At 37.4% G+C, this 22,513-nt stretch overlaps 1 protein-coding gene across 6 annotated transcripts in view; it reads right to left on the bottom strand.

Annotated features, from left to right (window-relative positions):
* usp54a (ubiquitin specific peptidase 54a) overlaps window positions 1-22,396 on the bottom strand; it is a 63,073-nt gene extending 40,677 nt beyond the window's left edge. For 4 of the 6 annotated variants that reach the window (XM_026224629.1, XM_026224632.1, XM_026224633.1 and 1 more), the window contains exon 1: window positions 4,098-4,252. The gene's annotated coding sequence lies outside the window, so the exon portion shown is untranslated. Of the gene's footprint in view, window positions 1-4,097; window positions 4,253-13,664; window positions 13,850-22,260 lie in introns of those variants that run through there. The other 2 variants (XM_026224631.1, XM_026224630.1) reach the window with 2 other exon arrangements.
* Window positions 22,397-22,513: the final 117 nt, after the last annotated feature.

The following is a 22,513-nucleotide window of genomic DNA, read 5'->3' as shown; positions in this document are numbered from 1 at the left end:
CTGCTGGGAACAGCGATGCCCATTTAGCCATCAGGGGTGAGAGAATTCCATCCCTCCCAGCTGCCACCTCTGACGCAGCTATCTGACATTTTCAATCCAGCAGGGCACATTTGTGCCACTAATGAAGTCTGTAATGTCTCACTGGCGAGAAGCTTCACACCTCAGTCTGACACCAACCACTTCGCCAAAACTTCACTTGAACCAAACAGTGAGAAAATATCCAACAGGGACAAAAGCTTGAGGGAAACATGTCGCCAGGCGACAGTGCGGTTGGATGGGCCTGATAGACTTGGCATCCCATTTCTATTACTGAAAGTGAATGATAAACAAGCAAGCTATCTAGCCAAAGTGTCGCTACGGTTTACTTTAGCAAAAGTGATTTAGAGGCCATTTCGTCAGAGGCTTTTTGCCATTTTATCTTTTGGATGTCAGATAAACAATGCCATTCAGACAGATGGTGCACAGGCTTGTGTGCGGCAAAAGCTATGTTTGGGATTTTCTCTGTCCAGTTAATTATTTTAATAAGACGTAACTCTGCTTACATCATCAGCCTTAACCTACTTTTAAATAGCCACTTCTGGAGTGCAAAAGGACAAGAAAACCTTGAATGTTCACACTAGCGGCACAGGCTGGTTTGCCATCTGAGAGAAGTTTAGAAGGATGACAGGAAACAGGAACAGGCCCATCCCCGAGTAAAACAGTCTCCATCAGACGCAGACTGACATCATCCCGCAGCAGGAGCCCGGTGCTGAGGAAGCACAGGTCCAGGCTGGAGCGCAGTTATTTTCCACTAAACAGAAATAAGACAGGGTGGGTTGTGGTTGCCATGGAGACCTAGACCTGGTGCTGTTTTTGGAAGGATGAGGTGCAAGCACATGGGGCGGTCAAGCACAAGACACAGCCAGGCACAAACAGTGTCCTTATGTTTATATGTCCTATTCCAATACATGCATCCAAGATGACTTAAGCATTTATTTAAAATAAATGAAACAAGACTTTTTTGCCCTACAAAAAAATACTGAATAAATGCAGATCATTGCATGGCACAGACCACATACCAGAGGATCAGAGGATGTGACCCATGGTTGGAGAGTTTAGTCGTTCTCCTGTAAGCATGAGCTAGTGAGCTTCACTTTTGCCTGGCACAAGCAACTACATTTCCCTCGTACCATCTGTGAAGCTGTGAGGCCACCTGAATCTGGGCCAGTTCACTAGAAACTCTCTATCCACAGTGCAGAGAGAGGCTGAGAACACAAATTCAACTATAGGGCAAATTTAGCCTATCGGTCAGAAACCAATTTGGCCACATCAGGATTGGCTCCAGTGACAAAGCTGTAGGAAACAACAACCATTTTTTTTTTTTCAAATAATCATGAATAACACCTGAAAATAAGTTCATACATATCATATCATCATCCAAATGCTTTGTCACTTTAACAAATCCATCTGCCAATCTACATCCCTGCTATACAGCGTGTAAAAAGTAGGATGTCCCAGAAACCCCCAGGAGCTAAGGAGCCATCACATTCAAAAAGCTCAAAACAAGCAAAAGCAAAAAAAAACTGTAGGGCAGCTCTTTTCAAGTCTAGGTCAATTGTTTTTGCAGCATGTCATTCAAAGGTCAGTCAAAGAACGCCACAATGTGCAACAGTGGGGTTCTGGAAGTACAAATCCCATTGACCAATTCTCAGTAGGAGAACTGATTTTTTTACAACAACTAACAGACCTTTAAAGACAGCCTTACTGTAAGCTACAATGATGTTCATTGATGGTATATGCTTTTACTGAAGACTTCAGCCTCCATTATTTAACTTATTTTAAAATAATAATGTTTAACAGTGAAATTACTGGTGACTGGTGAAAAAAAACACCAATTAGAGAAACAAAAGAAGCAAATTCTGCAAAAAATTCTCTAGCACCCACCTCCTCCCCTAAAGTATGGCATTGACAATATAATTGTGTATACGTGCATATTTTGCAGTGAACATGATTTTTTTAATATATTTAAATCAACATATTTAAATTAAAAAATGTTCCCTATATATAGGGACAATGCCAACAAACTATAGCAGACATAGTATCTATAGGAATATTTACCTGCATACCTACAAAATCAAAAGTAAATCAATATATTCATCAAGTTCAGCACAAATAGTACAAGAACTCATGCACAGCGCTTGTCATGTAACTGTGGCATTACTATCAAGCTTTTAGCTTTTTTCCCACGAGCCCTTTCTTTTGTGTGCCAAAGCCTGTTAGTATGGTCTGTTTGATTTGGAGCTGACCCGACCAAGGGTTTAGCCAGATCTCACATTAGTGCCATTAGACATGTGACTAGACTAGATGCCAGTGACTCTTGAGCAGCCTACCCAACTTTTTTTTTCAGATTAAGTCTGTTTGCATTTTAAATTATGGGTGGAACTTACTGTTTGGAAGGAGTGGAACAAAACATTTCAAATAATAAGGCTGATAATCCTTATCTGTCAGTTTCACTGACTGAGCTGTACATTTTCTGAATACTCTAAATAATTTTTATCCATCTGGAAAATAATGTAACTTGGTATTTTAATGTAACATTGGTATTACAAGAATATCTTTGACAAGAGCTCTTTTCAGTCCACTGTGTCATATTCTTGTGATCATTTTCCTTTTTTCCCCCAATGTAACAAAATGGAGAAGACAACAGATACTGCACTCTTGTGGTCTATTCTCCTGATTTAATGGACATGTCCCAAACATTAAAGTTTCACTTAAATGCACTAGGAATACACTTTTTTTTCTCTCTTCACAGGCTCTCGCTTATTTTTTCTTTCGTATCCCTATTAGCATTGTTTACTGGAATGTTTCTAAAACAGTGAAATACAATTTGATGTCTGTCAGAACGGTGGAAAGCTCTTTGAAACTTCCATCAATGTTCTTGAAAATGACGTAACATTTTTCATTCACACAGCATACAAGCATATTACATGATACAGACCTATTACTACAGTTATATTTCTGTGGAAAGACTTGTTTCAACTGTTGGGGTAAATCATGGTCTGCTGAAAATTATTTGTCAATGATTTCACACTTTAAAGGTTCCTTTTGACGATTGATAGTTGAAGGGTGTGGAGACTGTCGCCTAGTTTTCACACACCAGACCTTTAAACAAGTTCACTGGCAGTCTCTGAATAGTCACAGTTTAACAAAAGTCACTCCTATAATTCACACAAAGCATTAGGTGTGTAACGAAAAAGCATAAGGAAAAAGGCAGTTATGCTGCATGTAGTAGCACTCATTTAAGCATCACAAATAAATGGGAACTACAATGACAGAAATGGCTTTATGTACTGCACTAACAGTTACATAAGACTTCTATTTCTGAGCAGACCATTCAGTTTTCAGAGTTCAGAGTCATATTCTGTCATGATATATAACATTTAACATGCTATGTGATATTTAACATCCTGCCATACTTCAACATTACACAACTTCCTCATGCATGTTAATCACAGATCCCTCTGCTGAGAAATAGTAAACTAAAATAAAACGTGTAAAATCTTGTTATTATGATCCAGTTCAGCAGGTGCATAAGTTAGCTATAAAAAATAAAAATAAAATAAAAAAAATTCTCACACACTCAACAGGTTAAAAATTTGAGATCGTTTTTTAAAACATTTTCTCTCACATTTATCTCATATCAGAGGTTATAACGTTACGCGTTAAAGTTCAACTTTCTCAAGATGCACTAAACATGCTCTGAAACATCAAAGTTGCATTAATACACTAAATTATGTCCGCGAAAAAAAGAAAAGTTAATCTCAGCAAACTTTTTCTACAACTCTTCTATTCAGCTACAGTGCGCTGAAGTAAAAACCTGTACATTTCTATTAAAACCTCGCACATTTCTTCAGGTTTCAGTAGAGAAAAAAAAATAACTATCAATTTTAATATGAAAACAACATTTCTTTTGAACGTTTCCTCTGAAACATACGACTGCGTCTTCAGTTTTGTTCCGAAGGGATTCAGGAACAATATGTAACATCTTCCCGAACCAAGTCCTGTGAGGAATGCCTCTTTCTAAACTTTCCGTCATATAAAATGTTTGTAAAACTCACCAGTTTCATTCAACAAAACTGCGTCCGTACAAAGAAGTGGGTGAAACCCTTGACAACGGGACCGTTAGCTTCAGTTACCGGTATCCTCGCGAGCTCCAGCACATAAGATACGGCGCGCGGGCGGCGCGTTCTGAGCTCTGTGACAATGCAGAGACGGATTGGGGGAGGGGAGGGGGCGGCGCTTTTACCTGCACCCTGCCCCCAGACACACACACAGAATGGGGGCGGATGAACTACTCAGCAGTGCCCACCCTTGAAAAAGGACGAGTTTATCCTTTCAAAGACCTTACTGAATAAAATCTATAGTTTTAGAGCTTTTACTTCGTGCCTTTTATCATGCTAGTGTACACTTTATCACATTTAGCATAACACAAGTGATGACTCATGCTGCACTATAACTTTCTGCCCAGTCAATGAACTTTATAAAATGTTCCTCCCACTAAGTATTGGGGTAAGGCATTACAAGTAACATAAACTACTTAATCAGATAACTTTTTTCAAGTTACTAGTAAAGTAATGCATTACTTTTTAATTTAGAAAAAAAAATGGGCTGTTACTTCTTCAAATAAGTAAAGCCAGTTACTTTGTTTCCATGTACTGACTGACAGCTCTCCTGTCCCCAGGAGTAAGAGCAGAGAGTTGTGTGCACTGTGTGAACATGATGTTACCGTATTTCTAGACTAAATGTGAACATGCATTTAAGCATCTCACTTGCACAAAAACAGATTCACTATTCCTCAAAATCAATAAAAACAGTGAAATGCAATATCAGAAAATCATGCAAACCTGCAATTATTGAATGTTAAATAACACACATACCCTTTATGTATTTAATCACATACAGTACTGTGCAAAAGTCTTAGGCCACTAGTATTTTCACCAACAACATTTTAAGCCAGTTAATTCTATCTTTTGCTGTAGTGTTACAGTAGGAAATATCAGTTTACATTTCCAAACATTGTTTTTGCCATTAATTGTAATAATCCAGTGAGATTTTAGTTTGCAGAGGGAGTCTGGCAGCAGTCAGTGCTCCACACAGAGATCTGATCTCACCATCATCAGTCTGTCTGGAGTAACATGAAGAAACAGAACAAACTGAGAACAACTCAATCCAGAAGAACTGTGGCATTGTCTTCAATACACTTCAATACACAATGCATATGGTCACACCAAATGTTGATGTAATTTAGTTAATAGAAGTTAATTAATACAATCTATTTATTTTTGACGGCATCCTCTTTACAGCATTTTTACACAAGTGCCTAAAACTTTGCACAGTACTTTTAACCGCAGTTAGTGTTGAAGCAGCCATGTCGGGGAGATGATGTGTGTATCTAGGCGAAAGCAAAAGCACTTTATTTGTCCTTCCGAAAGTAGATGCATTTAGGAATCTTTACGATTACTTACAACCAGTGGTGGACGAAGTACACAAATCAAGTACTTGAGTAAAAGTACAGATACATATGGTAAAATATTACTCCAGTAAAAGTAAAAGTACTCCTTTTTCAATTTTACTCAAGTGAAAGTACAAAAGTACTCAATTTTTTATGTACTTAAGTAAAAAAGTACTGCAAGATAGATGTTTGCAATTTTACATAGGCTACTTAATTTAATTTTATATTAGCACATTTTTTTATAATCCTACTTCTCAAAATACCTGGGATTTTTTCCAAAATAACCACTATATGGAGTCAAAATATATTTTTGTTGTTGATATGGACTACACTGATGAGAGTAATGTTCACTGTGAAGCTTACACTGTGATGAACCTGAGAGAAAACAGAGATGACCATCTGATTTTCACCAGTAAGAAAAAAGTATTTTAAAGTTAGTTGTTTTACAGAACATCAAAGTTACAGTAAAGACCAAAAGTTTGGAAAACTCATACAAAGAGTTTTCTTTATTTTCATGACTATGAAGATTGTAGAGTCACACTGAAGGCATCAAGGGCTATTTGATCAAGAAGGAGAGTGATAGGGTGCTGCTCCAGATGACCTGGCCTCCACAGTCACCGGACCTGAACCCAATCGAGATGGTTTAGGGGTGAGCTGGACCGCAGACAGAAGGCAAAAGTGCCAACAAGTGCTAAGCATCTCTCGGGAACTCCTTCAAGACTGTTGAAGACCATTTCAGGTGACTACCTCTTGAAGCTCATCAAGAGAATGCCAAGAGTGTGCAAAGCAGTAATCAAAGCAAAAGGTGGCTACTTTGAAGAACCTAGAATATGACATATTTTCAGTTGTTTCACACTTTTTTGTTATGTATATAATTCCATATATAATTCCACATGTGTTAATTCATAGTTTTGATGCCTTCAGTGTGAATCTACAATTTTCATAGTCATGAAAATAAAGAAAACTCTTTGAATGAGAAGGTGTGTCCAAACTTTTGGTCTGTACTGTATATATGACATGATAATAAGGCCTGAAGTTAGGAAGAACATTTTAAGGAAAAAAATAATAAAAAAAATTTCATAATGATTTTTTCCTTCTCAAATCTTGTCTGTGGTTTGAAAACACCCCTGGCCAAACGGGGTGCATCTCTTCCCACTTTGATAATTACTGCAATTACCATGTTCTGAACATCACATCCTTTCTTTTCTAACCAGATGTAATCTATCTATCTATCTATCTATCTATCTATCTCTCTCTCTCTCTGTCTCTCTCTGTCTCTCTCTCTCCCTCTCTCTCTCTCTCTCTCTCTCTCTCTATATATATATATATATGTGGCTAAATAAAAATATTTGGACATTTATAAAAATTACATCAACTTAGCACCAACAAGCTTGTTAGCTAGACAGTTAGCATCAGCTAACAATATTTACTTATTTTCAGTACGATGAACATTCATGTCTGTCTACTCGTCTAGTTAATCCAAACAATATACATATGTATAACGTTACTGTCGATAAACAATATAAAAACAGACGTCACATAGGACATTTTAATAAAACTGTTAACATTACGGCAGCGGTGAATTTGAACATGCATGAGTTATTGTATTTAATCTGTGTTGTTTTAAGGTTGTTTTTTTTGTTGCTGTTGTTGTTTTTTTGCCTAAAATTGATGTGTCTGCATCGTCTGCACTCGAGCATTTGAGTGGGCTTAAATAGATCTCTCTTTACAACTGATTTAGTTCCCAAACAACTGACAGTTTTGACCTAAATATCATTTTCAGTTACAATAATTAATCCAAAATTTCGACATAACTTACTTTTAGTAACATCATACGCACGAGCGCTCACAAGATCTCCCGGTTCTTACTTCTGGAGACTCGCACTAAACGGTTCATTTGAATCAGTGAGTGGTCGACTCCAGAACAGCTGCAATCGGATCATTCTAATTCGTAAACGAATCGTTTGGTGCGATTCGCGATCCGATTTAAAAGTTTCTTTTGAAAAGACTCAGTTCGTTCATGATCAATCAGACACCGCTTCTGCGTGTCGGAGCACGTGATATAGGGAGTAACGATATGTTTTATGAAATGTAGTGAAGTAAAAAGTACGATTTTATGCTTTGGAATGTAGTGAAGTAAAAGTAAAAGTTGCTCAAAATAAAACTACTCCAGTAAAGTACAGATACTTGAAAAATGTACTTAAGTACAGTAACGAAGTAAAGCTACTCCGTTACTGTCCACCACTGCTTACAACAGAACAGATTTTATGGATGACTGTTTTGTGAACCAAGGAGAGGAGGTAATTCTGACTTTGCTACGACAATCTGGCGCTTCTGAGTCAGCTACTGTAAGTATGTTTTGTTATTAGCTTAAGTATTTGCTATTAACTGTTCAAATGCAGAGTTTTGCGAGTCGTGTGTGTGCGTGTGTAAGAGAGAGAGAGAGAGACCAGGTCACACAGTGGAGTCATTTGTCTTAACCGTTCGTGGCTTGTCTACTGCAAACACATAGGAGCTTCATCACTGTGTCTGTCACACGACTCTGTTCTTCTTTTGGGCTTGAACTGATGGTAAAAATAAGGATATTATTAAATGTCTTTACATTTATTTTGAAAGCTCGCGATTAGGGAAAGGGGCGTTACATTTCCAACAAGTTCTTGCCGTGTTCGGCCAATCACATCGCACTGGGTCAATTGGCCAATCAGAGCAGACTGCTCTTGTAGGAAGGAGGGACTTTGTATAAAATGACACGTTTGAGAGAGGCGGGGCATAGAGGATCTACAATAATGTAGAGTATTTGAAAAAAGAATGTGTTTTGTGAACTTTAAAGCATGTAAACATATTCAGTTACACCAAATACACAAAATAATGATCTTTAAAAAAATAAATAAAAAAAGCATCATGTGACCCCTTTAACCAACGTCTTTGCTGCTGACCTTTGATGATCCAATTCAACCAAACTAATGTTGTTAGATAAATAAGAGTGTTGAACTTTGAAGCAACAATAAGCCACTCCCAGATTTAAAAATTAATGCAAAAGTAACATACCGTAATTCCTCAAATAAAAGCCGGGGCCTTTATTTACCTGAACTGCAGAAGGTAACAGGCTTTTATTTGAAGCAGGCTTTTATTAGAGGCAGGCCTTTATTTCTAATTCTGTCTGTTTAATAAGTAATTGTTAAAAATAACCCATTTTAAATTAAAAGCGATAGTGTTCCAGTGGACAGAGGTTATAACATTAGCACATAATCAGTTCAGAATCAATCACCAAAAGAATCAGTTCGGTTCAGACGCGCTCTGTGTCAGTTTGCTTCACGCTGAATCACGCATGCGCAGTATCATCAGTCCTCGGTTCTCGAAATCGGACGTGTCCGACAGAAACTCTTCTCGGTTCAGTGTACTGGTGATCCGAAAACCGATGCAACCGGTTCTTGACTCGAGAACGAGAAACGCTCCGGCAGTGGGCGTGCATGTTCGTTATCTGGCTCTGTTGCACAAATTTTCCATGTTGTCCATGTTGACCACGCCCCCGGCCTGGCGTTTATTTGACTACCGGTTATTATTTGAGGAATTACGGTATACATCACTTTCCATAAAAGTAACCATTCATTACTTTTTAGGGACTAATGCAATATTGTAATGCATTACTTTTAAAAGTAACTTTCCCCAGCAGTGCTCCCATTAATATATAAATCATGAGCTGCGTCCAAAATCTCGTACTTGACATACTAAAGGTTTATGAATTTAAGCTGGTGTAGAATCTACATGGCTACCACACCAAAAACTATAGCTATAATGATAATCGGCGTCAAAGCATAATAATGTTCTGTTTATTAGACATCCACAGCAGTTCTGTTGTCTGCCACTTTAAATGCTCAAGATCTTTAAAATCAGGTGGATGCTGATTGGCTGTCAATGTTTTTATCATTCCTCAAGTTCCTCCTCCTCCTGATCATTATAGTTGTGGTGTAGACTTCCCTATTCTCTTAGAATTAGAACAATTTTTACAACTTTATAATTTGATTGTAGTTATGTGTAAACTTATCATATATTTGATTTAGCTGTCAAAAAACTATACAAATATATCAATATAGTATAATGTGTTTCGATGATTGTGTATGTGTAATTGTGAATGTGTAATGATTCCTAAATAACATTAATTTTACGATGATAAAATAATTTGAGAATAAAGTAAGCATATAACTTACTGAGAATGCAGACAAAAGGAAGCTCTACTCCTGGTGAAGAAAAAAAAAACTTTACTCTTCAGAACCTAAAGACAGGCACCAAGCACCAAACACATCTTTCAAAACAGCAATTTTACAATCCCCAAACTGTTAACTGAGTGACTGCTGATTGAATGAAAATAACATTGTGGGGCATGTTACTTCCTCCACCCAGAGATAATTAACAAGGCCGTAAGAACAGTTGAACCTGGAAAGCAGCCAGCAACTCCCATCAAGACTTATAATTAAAAACATATGACAAATGGGAAAACTAAAGTGTCACAGATTGAGAAACCACTTATTACAGATTAAATGTATTTCACAACTGCTTAAAGGGATAGTTCACCAAAACATACAATCATAATCTACTCACCTTCATGTACAAAATTGTCTGTAAACATAAAATGATATTTTGAGAAATATCTGTTTTCCTCCATCCAATGGAAATCAAAATCACCAGAACGGTTTGATTACCAACATTCTTCAAAACATCAACTTTTTTGTTCAACAGAAGAACAAGTCATGCCAGTTTGAAACATGAATCACTGAATTTTTACGTTTTGAGTAAACTGTCCCTTTCTCATCAAGATAATGCTAACCAAGCTATGCTGTAATATAAAATCAATATTTAAGCGCATATCAGTCATGATATGACCAATTGTGGTCAAAACCAAAATCTGATGTATTGCACACCCAATTTTTCCATTAGCCTATCAGAGTATGCAGTGCTTTTTCACAGAGAGCCAGTCTAAACAGATATAGTTGGTTTTCAGCGACCACACAAAGGAAGGAAGGGAGGGCCAGTCCACACAGAACTTTACATTGGCAGATGTTAAAGGCTTTTCCTTCTGAAAAAACAGACTGATGTGGTGACTATAATGAACTTTTAAGCATGAAAAAGTTTTGACCACACCAAAGCATGCACATCAGAGGCCCATAAACCATGATGAAGGCAATTTCTGACAAACATGCAATGTATTTAATATACATTTTGTCTCAAACTATTTTAATTATCTCACAAGCTTGCCAGGGCACATTGAAGAAAGTGGAACAACAGAATAGTGCAAAAAAAAAATACTATGTCATTTTGCGTTGTCAGTGATTTTTGAGATGCTTGCGCTGAATAAACCAAACAGGTTCCACACCATTCCATTAGAAAAAAAAGGAAAAGAAAAGAAATGAGGTTAATGCACACATCACTGCTTAGAAATGAAAATTAAACTGTAGAACACAATTAAAAATAATACATGCACAGGAAAGCTTCCAATCTGCATATTAATAAACAAACCATGAGAGAACCCCCCCATAAAAATAAACAAACTTATGAATGAATCCAACATAATCACTGGCAATATTTCACAGAAAATAACCCCCAACCCCCCCAACCCCCAAATCATAATAATATATGAAAAGGAAGACAACAACAATATTTTAGCAGTGTCAGTTTAAAGAAGGAAAAGTAATACAGTTTTCCACAATGGGCTATTCATTGAAAAGACAAAAGCTTGTGTTCAAAAACAAAAGGTTTCATTCACAATGCTTGCACTCCTAGTTCCACCACTAGCTTCCTCCCCCGTCCCAAAGCCATGACAAATTGTTTTCCTAGCTTCACAACTGCACTCATTAATGATGACTGTCCCCCCATTGTTGTCCCAGAAGCAGCATTTGTGTTAGGTTAGACTAACTTAAAGACTCAAAATCATAAGGTTACTCGTAATATTTCCAACTCACACGACTAATAAAATTTTCTATCAGTAATGTTTTTGTTTTGTTTATGAATTTGATTTCTGATTTCCAAAACCCTAAAATGGACATATTGTGCAACAAATTATTATATATCTATAGATCACACCATATTACATGCATTATATCAATATAGATTGTCTAAAATAAGCCAACATCTCCACAACCCAGTGACAAAATCAATTAATTCTTATGGGAATAGTTTAGTATTATTTAAATGGGGGTCTAATGCAATTTCATGAATGTTGAGTTATTTACACTGTTGGACTCTCATGCTAAACATGGCCAAAGTAAAAAACAAAACAAAAAAACACTTGGACGTACAACAGAGTAATTCTGAACCGAATACACACTTCCAGGTTTCTTACAAGTTTCTGTAAGTTTTTTTCGATTGTGCCTCTTTATGGTGTAATGAAGGGTGAAACTCCTTATATGGGCTCTTCTGAAAAAACACGCCCGTGCACGCATTGTTTAGAGTGCGCCCATCAACGCGCTTCATTCGGCAGCACTGCACAGGACTCGGTTGGGAAGAATATCTCCAAAGAATTTCGTTTTTGGTTGTAAGGGAAAGAAAACTTTGTTCAGCTTCCCAAAGAACCAAGTATTACGTGAACAGTGGATGCATTTTTTTCAGAAATGTGTTTTTTGATGAACATTTTATAAACGAGACCCAGTTTGTCGCTAGATTTGCATATTGTTTTTGTTACTGAAAGAAGGAGAGCTCCCAGCTATAAAAGATCCCAATCATCATGATTCAGAACTGTAGACGGCAAGTAAAACGGCATCAAATGTCTGTGTTTTGTTGGCAGTCGGCACTTAAGTGCTCGTCACTCTTTAGCTCCGCCCACGGCACACCACCAGGAGCTCAGCTGTTTTCAGAGAGAATCATAAAGCTGTATCTTTCTTTTATAAATATGACAAAACTAAAGACTTTTTGGAGCAATTAAGGATGCAGTACTACTAAAGGTACTCTATTTTAACATGAGATTGGGTGAAACCGTGTTATGTCCCCTTTAACTTATGAAGTAACAAAACGAACTCTCGCCTAAAATGAGGACAAGAAAAAAATCTCATATGAAAATGTTTGAAGGTAAAAACTGCATGCTGACCTTTTAATGTCCTTCAGAGATATTATCTATTCTTCCTGGTGGAAAATTCACTTTGAATAACTAGCAGCCCACATTTAACTTTGAAATGTATAGTGCTTATAAAAAGCATGTAACATTTTTTAACCACATCTTCAATTTTGCCTTTGATTTGCATGAACTTCAGCAAAAAGCTATTTTCAAGGCAAGAGGAGAGGAAAAAGAGGGAAAATCAGTACTTCCTGTAAGTTTGCATTTCTAAACCACAGAACAATGAACCAAACACTTCATGCAGCATAAAATTTGCATTCACATCCTTCATGAGAAAAAGGAGTGACCAGCCAGGTGATTCAGAGGTCTGAGTAACTTCCTGTTTTACTCGATCTGCTTCCTGAATGACATAATCCTTGCTGAGTGACACCTCCTGGACAGTGAGGCATGCTTTACTCACTTAGTCATGTGATTACCCCACACAAGGGCTGTAGTCATGCATTATCTCCTATCTCATATATGCATAAATGCTCCTGATGCATAAACTCAATGTCTGATAAACTACATCTGCTCCAGAAATACTATACTTGCTACAAATGGAAAATAGGTCACTATTGGAATTTATTGTTTTTATCTTCACCACTTATCATTGCATGTTTCTGAGTCCTAAGATTTTTAGCAATTTCCTGCAGCAGATTCATATCCGCAGTAGGTATTTATTTTCATACTCTGAAACAGCACGTCATCTCATGGTCTCTAAAACTGATCTTTGAAAAGTGAATTTACTAATTAAATATACAGCTTAAATAAATTTGTGCAGTGACAAAAACTGTCCAAAAGTAAAAGCTTTACAGGGTCACAACTCCAAGGAAATAGCCAAACTGTTAATCTCTGATGACTTCCATACACACTCTAGTGTTAAAGTATTGTCAACATGACCAGAACCCTCTAGAATTTCCTCTTAAAAGACAGAAAAGCCTGAATGAAGACACTAAATGTTTAAAACACCGCAATCGCACCTGTCAGCTACATCTCTCTGCCGTACAGTGCACATAAAACTGTAAAACAAACCCTCATGCTGACAAAAGGAATTCCTTATAAAGCTTTATACGGAGTCTGTGTACTTACAGCGTCTGTCTGGCAGACATCTGTGATCCGGTCATGAGCAGCTGTAATGTGTATATCGTGCTGACATCATGCAGGTTTTTTCCAGGTGATTCTGAAACAATGACATCATCCCTATCCCTATCAGCACACACCTGTTTCCTCAGGAAGCTCCTCCCACCTTCCTGTTTTTTTAAAGGGACAGGGCACTGCAAAAAAATAAATAAAAAAAACACGCAACAGCTCATAAAGAACATTATCTGTTTGAACAGACTCAGTCATGTGAGCTGATGCCAAACAGTGTGTCCCACACAAATATGGGCTCACTCAGACAGCAAATATGACTTGAGACAGTTAACAGAGACTAAATACAGGGCTAGTCAGCCAAATATGAATAAGTATGACCATTAATTTGTCAAGCAAGATCTTTTTTGTGTGTGTTGCATTGCATAGGCCTCTGGATCAACTATTCTTTAAAGAAAAACATCCATTTTATATTAATCAGCTGACACATTCTTAAATGACACAAACTCTAGTCATTTTATAAACATTGGCTTTAATAGAAGCTTATTAATATAAGCCATTTAGTAGGTCTGCACGCTTAGAAGGTTAAACCTCAAAATGTCGCTTAAAATTAGCAACTAGAATGTCATTCATAGGCAGAAACATCAATGAATGCCATATGGGATATTTTTGGCTGTAATCCTCTGTCATAATAAAGTGATGCTTTTGCCGATGGACAATGAAAAGGGTGTATGGGCCTAATTTCATCACTCATTTGTCCTCTTATGAGGAGCTAAGCCTTTCTTAGAGATCTGCTAATTAAACATCATTAAATCCAAAGCAGTTAAACATTAAGAACCTGTCATCAGTAATCTGCCATTAATATTAAAACATCTGACCAACTGAACTCAAGATGCATAAAATACAGCATGTACAAAACAAATAATTATTTTAGGTGCCACAAATATTGTATGCATCCCAAACAGGATTTATATATTTTTTTTTTCAAATTAAAAATGTTAACTTTTAATTTTAGCTAAGCCTTAACTTAAACTTAAATTACAAAACTTTAATAACTTAATAAAATTACAATAACTATAATTAAAAAGAACATGGAAAATAAATAAAATATAATAATATAATTTGTAGAAATAGTAGAAATAAAAGTTTTAAACCTTGTCCAGAAGTGAAGAAAGAGTTTTATCACTGGCAATTAAATTCAAATCCAACCTCTTATTACTGGTTATCCTCATGGCTGACCTGTTAACATAGTCACTCACTATATGACAAATGTGTCCTCAAACTAAAGCTTGTGTGGCTAAATTTGGATTGCACAACAGTAACCATCAATATATGCGCCGCGTCTCCTCGGGTGGTCGGTAGTAAACACACAGTGCCAATGGCACACGCAAGTAGCCATTCAAAAATATGTGCTGTGCTCCCATGGGAATTCTGGGGGAGGGTTAAAAATATTCCAGATAGTTCCAAATGGATGCCTTTCTCAGAATTTCTGTCTCTCAGCGTGTTTCCATGCTTGAACTTGGCCGCTGAAGCGTCTCTATTCTTTTATCATTTATAAACACTGTGGCCTCAACCATGTAATTATAATGCCAGAGATAAGAATGTGGATATTGTGTTTTCATTTAAAGCCTGTCTGGGTCAAAATCATTTGAGTTATGCTGTTCTTTTCATATCAGCAAGAGAGTGCAGTAGTTATTAGCCAAATAAAGTCTCCAGGAGTCTTTAATTTTTAGATGGCTTATGCATTCAGGGTGTAGACTTCCTTATTGCAGCCCACAACTCTATGTCTACATGGCTATGTAGAAATTTCATGGTTTTCAAGGAATGTCTGTGACTCAAGCTTTTTTCAATAATACACAGAGATATTTAACCAGAAACAGATGGGAAGGAGAGAGAGAAAGAATAGGAGGGAGTGAAAAAAGAAATTAAAAATCCTGTCCAATGACTCACAGATGCCTATTCAGAACAAGTTTTTGTAACAAATTGAGTGTTTTCACCTCATATCAAAATGCCCAGTAAACATCATAACATCCTTTACCAGCCTAGTGACCTATAGGAGGTCATGTCATGGCTTAAATGCACTGCGTAATGACCCTGTATGTCAAATACACTGTCAGCTTTAATTAAAGTTCAGTTCGGTGCCTCCAAATCCAATTATTTGTTAAAGCTACTGTGGTTCTTTTCTATGGGAACAGCAAATAGTTCACATGCACTCCACAATGAGACATTAAATAAACCAGCCAGCAGATTAAAAAGCACAGGGCCTCCATTAATTATGTTTGAGAGAGACCATGGAAGTCTCTTGTGTAGGCATCAGCCTTTTAAGGCCGGCTGTTGTCCAACAGTTTTTTAATGGTAACTGACCTAAACAAGTCATTTTAGGAAGCAGCTATAAAAATCCAAATGAAGTACTGATAGGAAATATGTTTACAGGGAAGCATTTAGCTGAAGTGTTTAAACTATGACATTCGTAGGAGGGTTATCCATAATTCTCAGTAGTACTGTCTTCTAAATTACTGCTGCTAGTGTTTTCTCATGGAAATATAAGGTATAAAATATAGCACTTAACTTCCACATAACTAGCTAACTAACTGCAGATAACTCAGCTTTGCCATTTCAGGAATAAAATACATTTTAACAAAACTTGAAATAGAAAATGCTTCTTAAATTTACAATAACTTAGTAAGCATAAGTAAGAGCAAAGAAAACAATAACAATTTATTCAGCAAATTCTTCTCCCTGAGATACTGTCTTTTACCATTTTGAAGAGTACCCCAAAACGTAATCAGCATGCGCATGCTGAATGTAAACAAAGCTGATTACATTGATTATATTATGTTTTTGTGTATTGATCGTGGTAAAATCCTTTCTGATACTTAAGATGAATGAAGGTCTTACAGATCTGGAACAACATGAGGGTGAGTAATGAAAGAATTTTCATTTTTGGGTGAACTACTGTATCCCTTTAAAGGTCCCATGATGTGGACTATTTTCTTTTTTTTAATGTTTTTTTTAAATGTTTCCTGAGGTGTACTTATATTGTTAGTATGATTTTTACATTTAAAATTTAGAAATAAAAGGCATTTTTATATCATGATTTAGCCCTCTGGCTTGAATGCTCTGTTTGAAGGGGCGTGTCTGCTGTGAGACTCTAACGAGTAAACGACAACTGTTGTGATTGGCTGACAACTTTGCATTCGAAATGGGTATTACACGTGGAACCCCTCTCAAATACTTTTTTTATTTTTTTTATTTTTATTATTACATCTGTCGAGATTAACTAATCGTGGAAGTGTTGATTATAGCATTTTTTTATTTTCCCATCACATGAAAGGCTGCAGTGATGAGCATTGAGTAGACAGAGTCTGTTTATCGCATGAATGCAGTGATCTCATCACGCCTTCTCTCACAAAATGCTTTCACCACAACTAACAGCAAACACAATATTGACATGAATACAGTAAAAGCTTCGTTGTGCAACATAACAGTGTCATTCATTAGAACGGCAGTTCGGGCAAGTGTGCAGATATACTCGTGATGTGAGATTGACAGCTCAGAACAATATTAAGGGAGCATTCTTTGATCGCTCTCTGTAGTTATATCGCAATTTAAAGCTGCAGTAGGTAACTTTTGTAAAAACATATTTTTTACATATTTGTTAAACCTGTCATTATGTCCTGACAGTAGAATATGAGACAGATAATCTGTGAAAAAATCAAGCTCCTCTGGCTCCTCCCAGTGGTCCTATTGCCATTTGCAGAAATTCATCCGCTCCCGGTAAGAAACAACCAATCAGAGCTGCGGTCCGTAACTTTGTTTAATTTATATGTATATAATAAGCGAGTATACCATGAATCCATTTTCCAAACGTGTTTTTTGCTTGTCCTGAATCACTAGGATGCACCTATAATAAGTGTTTATATTCTGACTATTTTAGATTGCTTCGGGGGTACCGCGGCGGAGTAACCCAGTACCTTTGTGATTCTTCATAGACATAAACAGAGAGAAGTAGTTCCGGCTACGATGTTCTTCCGCAAGATGCAAGCAGTTCTGTTTATTAACCGCTAGAGCGTCAAAAGTTACCTACCGCAGCTTTAAATAACACATTTTTCTTTCATGTTATGCTACTAGAAACAATAAGTGAGTAAGTGAGTGATTAAGTGAAGTGACATTCAATGTGAAGTTGATCGTTTAGTCCCTGGCTTGATTCACTGATGCATAAACCGTATTAGACGATTTAGAAAGTCTGTGTGAACTTGAATTAGCTACACATCATAAATCCAAATCGTAAAAGTCTGTTTGTTAAGCCTGTGCTGATATTGTGACTGAATTAAATGTAAAAAATAAACTGAATCCATTTTCTCCAAATTGTCTGGGCGGGCAAAGCAGAGAAAAGGGAGGTAACCTTTGCCCTTATGACAAAATAAGGGGAAGATTCCAGATTGGCCCATCAGAGCTCTCATTTCTCAAAGGCAGGGCAGGACACCCAGGGCTTGGTTTACACCTATCGAAATTTCTAGCCACTTGGGGACCATAGACCGGCTAGGGGAACTCATATTAATGTTAAAAAACTTCATAAAGTGAAATTTTCATGTCATGGGACCTTTAAGTATTTAACTGTTCAGATTCACTGTATGCATTTCTACGGGTTTAAAGTTTTTTTTTAAAAGACCAAATGTAGACCAAGAGGCTTGTGGCTTCAGAGACTGACTGAGGGGGACTTCAACATAAGCTACAGGACAGCAAACAGAACTTAAAGAGAGCTCGAAAGAGAGCTGGGGTGCTTAAAGCATTCATCTTCCTCCATTTCGCTTTCTAAAAGCATTTCTACAAACACAATTAATAAAGAATAAGAAACAAAAGGGCAATACGGACAAAAACTAGAAAACACAGACACATTGAAATACTGCAAAGACACAGTGGCTACAAATCATATTTGGACAATTAAGCCACAATTGTTGGTTTGATACTTTATTACCAATGCAATAAAATGTATACATTTCAACTTCAAATAGGGTAACTGTCGTCCAGAAAATGACCAAATCTGTTAATGAGAGAGACTTACATGTGCATCTCAAACAATTAGAATATCATGGAAAAGGTCTTTATTTTTTTGTAATTTAATTCAAAAAAGCAAACTTTCTTATTTTCTAGATTCATTGCACAAAAACTGAAATATTTTAAGAGTTTTTTGTTTTAATTCTGGTGGTTATGACTTAGGTAATTATTTTAAAAAAATTTGAATATTTTCTCAAAAGATCAAATAAATAAATAAAAAAAGATTTACAAACCAGAAAATTTCAAGATCTTCAAGCATGGAGGTGATCAGTCTGTGGCACAGCTGAGGTGTTATTGAAGCCCAGATTGCTTTGATAGCGGCCTTTAGCTCCTCTGGATTGTTTGTCAGATGTTACTTATCTTCCTCTTCACAATACCCCATAGCTTCTCTGTGAGGTTCAGGTCAGGTGAGTTGGATGGTCAATCAAGCACAGTAATATCATGGTCAGCAAACCACTTGAAAGTGGTTTAGGCACTGTAGGCAGGTGCTAAAGTCCTGCTGGAAAAGGAAATCAGCATCTCCATAAAGCTTGTCAACAGATGAAGCATAAAATGCCCCAAAATCTCCTGGTAGATGTCTGCATTGACTTTGGACTTCATAAAACACAATGGACCAACACCAGCAGATGCCACGGCACCAAAATCATCACTGACTTCAGAAACTTCACACTGGACTTTGGGTTCTGTGCCTCTCCAGTCTTCCTCCAGACTCCAGACCTTAATTTCCACATGAAATGCTAAATTTACTTTCATCTGAAAATAGGACTGAAAAGAGGACCACTGAGCAACAGTCCAGTTCTTTTTCTCCTTACCCCAGGTCAAATGCTTCTGTCGTTTTTTTTCTGGTTCAGGAGTGGCTTGGTTCTAGGAACGTGACAGCTGTAGCCCTTTTCCTGAAGATGACTGAGTGTGGTGACTCTTGATGCGCTGATTCTGGCTTCAGTCCACTCCTTGTGAAGCTCTACCAAGTTCTTGAATCAGCTTTTCCTGACAATCTTCCCAAGGCTGTGGTCATCCCTGTTGCTTGTGCACCTTTTCCTAACACAACTTTTCCTTCCAATCAACTTTCTATAAATATATTTTGATACAGCACTCAGTGAACAGCCAGGCCTTTCAGCAATGACCTTCTGTGGCTTACCCTCCTTGCGGAAGGTGTTGATGATTGTCAGAATTTTTAAGCTGTAAATCGTAATTATCAGAATAAAAAAAAACTCTTGAAATATTATCAGTTTGGGGGCAATGAATCTAGAATATAAGAACTTTTTTTTTTAAATTAAATTACAAAACATTTTTTTTTTTTTTTGATGCACCTGTATATCACGGTGTAATAAGAAATAATGAGGGTCTGGCTACAGACATGCACTTTCTGTCTGTCACATGCATTTGTTGAAAAAAAAACTGAATTATTCTTTGTAGAAGATTTTTGCCACTTGCCAAATCACAACCATACATGTGATTATTTATTGTCCTTTACTCAATCGGTTTAAGATTTTAGTCTGTAATGTGCAATTCATGCAAGTTTGCCTCTGTTAGGATATTGTGTAATATTGACAGGCGATGACAGTCCAAATGTGCTAGATTATTTACACTGACTGCTGTGAGACTTAGTAAACCAACTACATGTGCAATGCCAGCAGCTTGTGTCAGTCTAATTAAAATCTCCTCACTGTCCATGATACATTTTACTGGGCTGCAAAGTACTCTGGAAAATAAATGTAACATAAAAAAAAAAAAACATTCAAAAATAGCCATTGGGATGTATGCAAATCCTGTGAATTTTTTTCTTACTGTATACACATATAGTATCCTAGAAAGTATTTATTTACTAAATAAAATGTCTGTAATCACACATGGCTGTTATTAGTTCAACATGACCAACGCTGATGAAAGCAACAGGACAAACATGACAGCATCACTATGAGTGCATCTATGTGGAGAAGAATTATCATTCGCCATGCATATGGGACTTTATATGAAATAGTAGAGTCATTATGCGTTTTCTAAGACAATCTGTTGTTAAATTCTGTTTGGCATTAATGGACGGCAGCTTATTTGTGTTTCCTCTGCATAGAGTGAGCGCACACCATCACAGAGAGAGGAGTGCATGTGAGCTGAGAGTGCATGGGCTTGATGAAGCAGGAAAACTACCCTCGCAAGGAAAAGACTAAGGCTAATATCAAATGAAGACCAGAGTTTTGATTTACACATGAATATCCCCCACTCATCTCAAATGTTCCTTTACCTTGAGAAGTTTAAAAAAAGTTACCCTCAAGGGCTTTTCTGTCCCTTCCTGTCGTAAGCCCTTAAAAGCATGTTGTGAAATTTACAGGAATCCCATACAGCCCCAACCAATTAGCCAGACTGAAGGCTCTGTCTGCTGATGAATACATGGGTGCGCAGGCCCTCGAGGAGTGACCATCAGTATGTTAATTTATTCATTTCTAAATTTTACATAACAATTAGTAGGCTTATTTCGCATGCATGCCAGGGCTCTTATTTACTTTTCACAGAGAGATTGCCAAAGGATGGGGTTATGAGAGAACATAAAGGGTAGGGTTTGGATGGAGGGGTGTCTATTTTGATCACCCCTCTTCACTGTATTAATAGAGACATCTCTCCGGCTTGTTTATGTAACACACCATCACACACTGAAAACTGACTGATTTCCATGCACGCAAATTACCCAACTCATTAAACTCAAATTATTCCGTTCAATGAAGAAAAAACAAGTTTATGAATGCTATTATTTCCTCAGAACGATAGATAGATAGATAGATAGATAGATAGATAGATAGATCACCTGAATGACCTACACTTCTCACTCTCTCCGTTTCTCACCTGCACAGCCTCTAAAACGCCAGCAGATGACATTGGCGGCTAGAGGACAATCAAGTGTATTGAAAAGATGAGAAAGCGTTACGTCACTGAAAATGGTGAGGAGCATATGGTCCTGTGCTGGGCAAGTTAAAACGCACGAGACGGGGCCAGCAATAAATCACCTCCAAATCTGCAATATCCTTTTTTCCCTGTAATGCAGGTTGCATTCAATCGCTAGAGAAATTACAAAACATGAAAATGCATAGGTAATTTGCTATTTAGGATAGAACTGATGCATGCATCGACATGGTCGCAGCTCAGCCATGTGCTTATTCTACTACGTACGTGGCGAACTTCTAGATGCGCAGCGTTGCGTTCGCACAACGCACAGTGTGCACAGCTTCGTCAGCACATTAGAGCATGTGAGATTTAGCGTCTCCTTCGCACTATATACCTGTATGACAATACAACACTCTCTGAGAAGCATGGCCAAGTAAGAAAACGCCAATTTGAAATCCGATGTGCTGCACAAATGATTAAAATGCATTCGTTCTGACAGTGATGCATCCCTGTGTTTGTTTACTAGATCAGCACATGCCTGTGAAAGAGCAGCTACGTCTTAACTTCCCAACTCACACAGCGAAACGTCTTCTCTGTCCTTTTCTCATGTCAGAGGATCAGACACTACTTCGATAGGATGGTGAAAGAAGGGTTTCCTTACCTTGCCACATGCATCCTCCCCCTGGCTGGTCAGCAGAGTAAAAATCTGTTATTTTCTGCCGCTAAACCTTAAACGTTCCTCAGCGTCACTGTGCTGCAGCCAAGGCAACCAACTCTCGCGATGTTTGGCGTCTCAGGTGTCGAGTCGACGGAGTGTGAGTGTGACAAGGAGACTGGGCCATAGGCTGGGATGGTTGACTGGTTGTAAATACAAGGGTTCATAAAAAAAGAAAAGAAAAATATCCAAAGTCCAT

This window comes from Carassius auratus, chromosome 38 (genome assembly GCF_003368295.1).
Source record: "Carassius auratus strain Wakin chromosome 38, ASM336829v1, whole genome shotgun sequence".
Taxonomy (NCBI): domain Eukaryota; kingdom Metazoa; phylum Chordata; class Actinopteri; order Cypriniformes; family Cyprinidae; genus Carassius; species Carassius auratus.
Note: the sequence above shows the minus strand (reverse complement) of the source record. Positions and strands in the feature narration are given on the sequence as shown.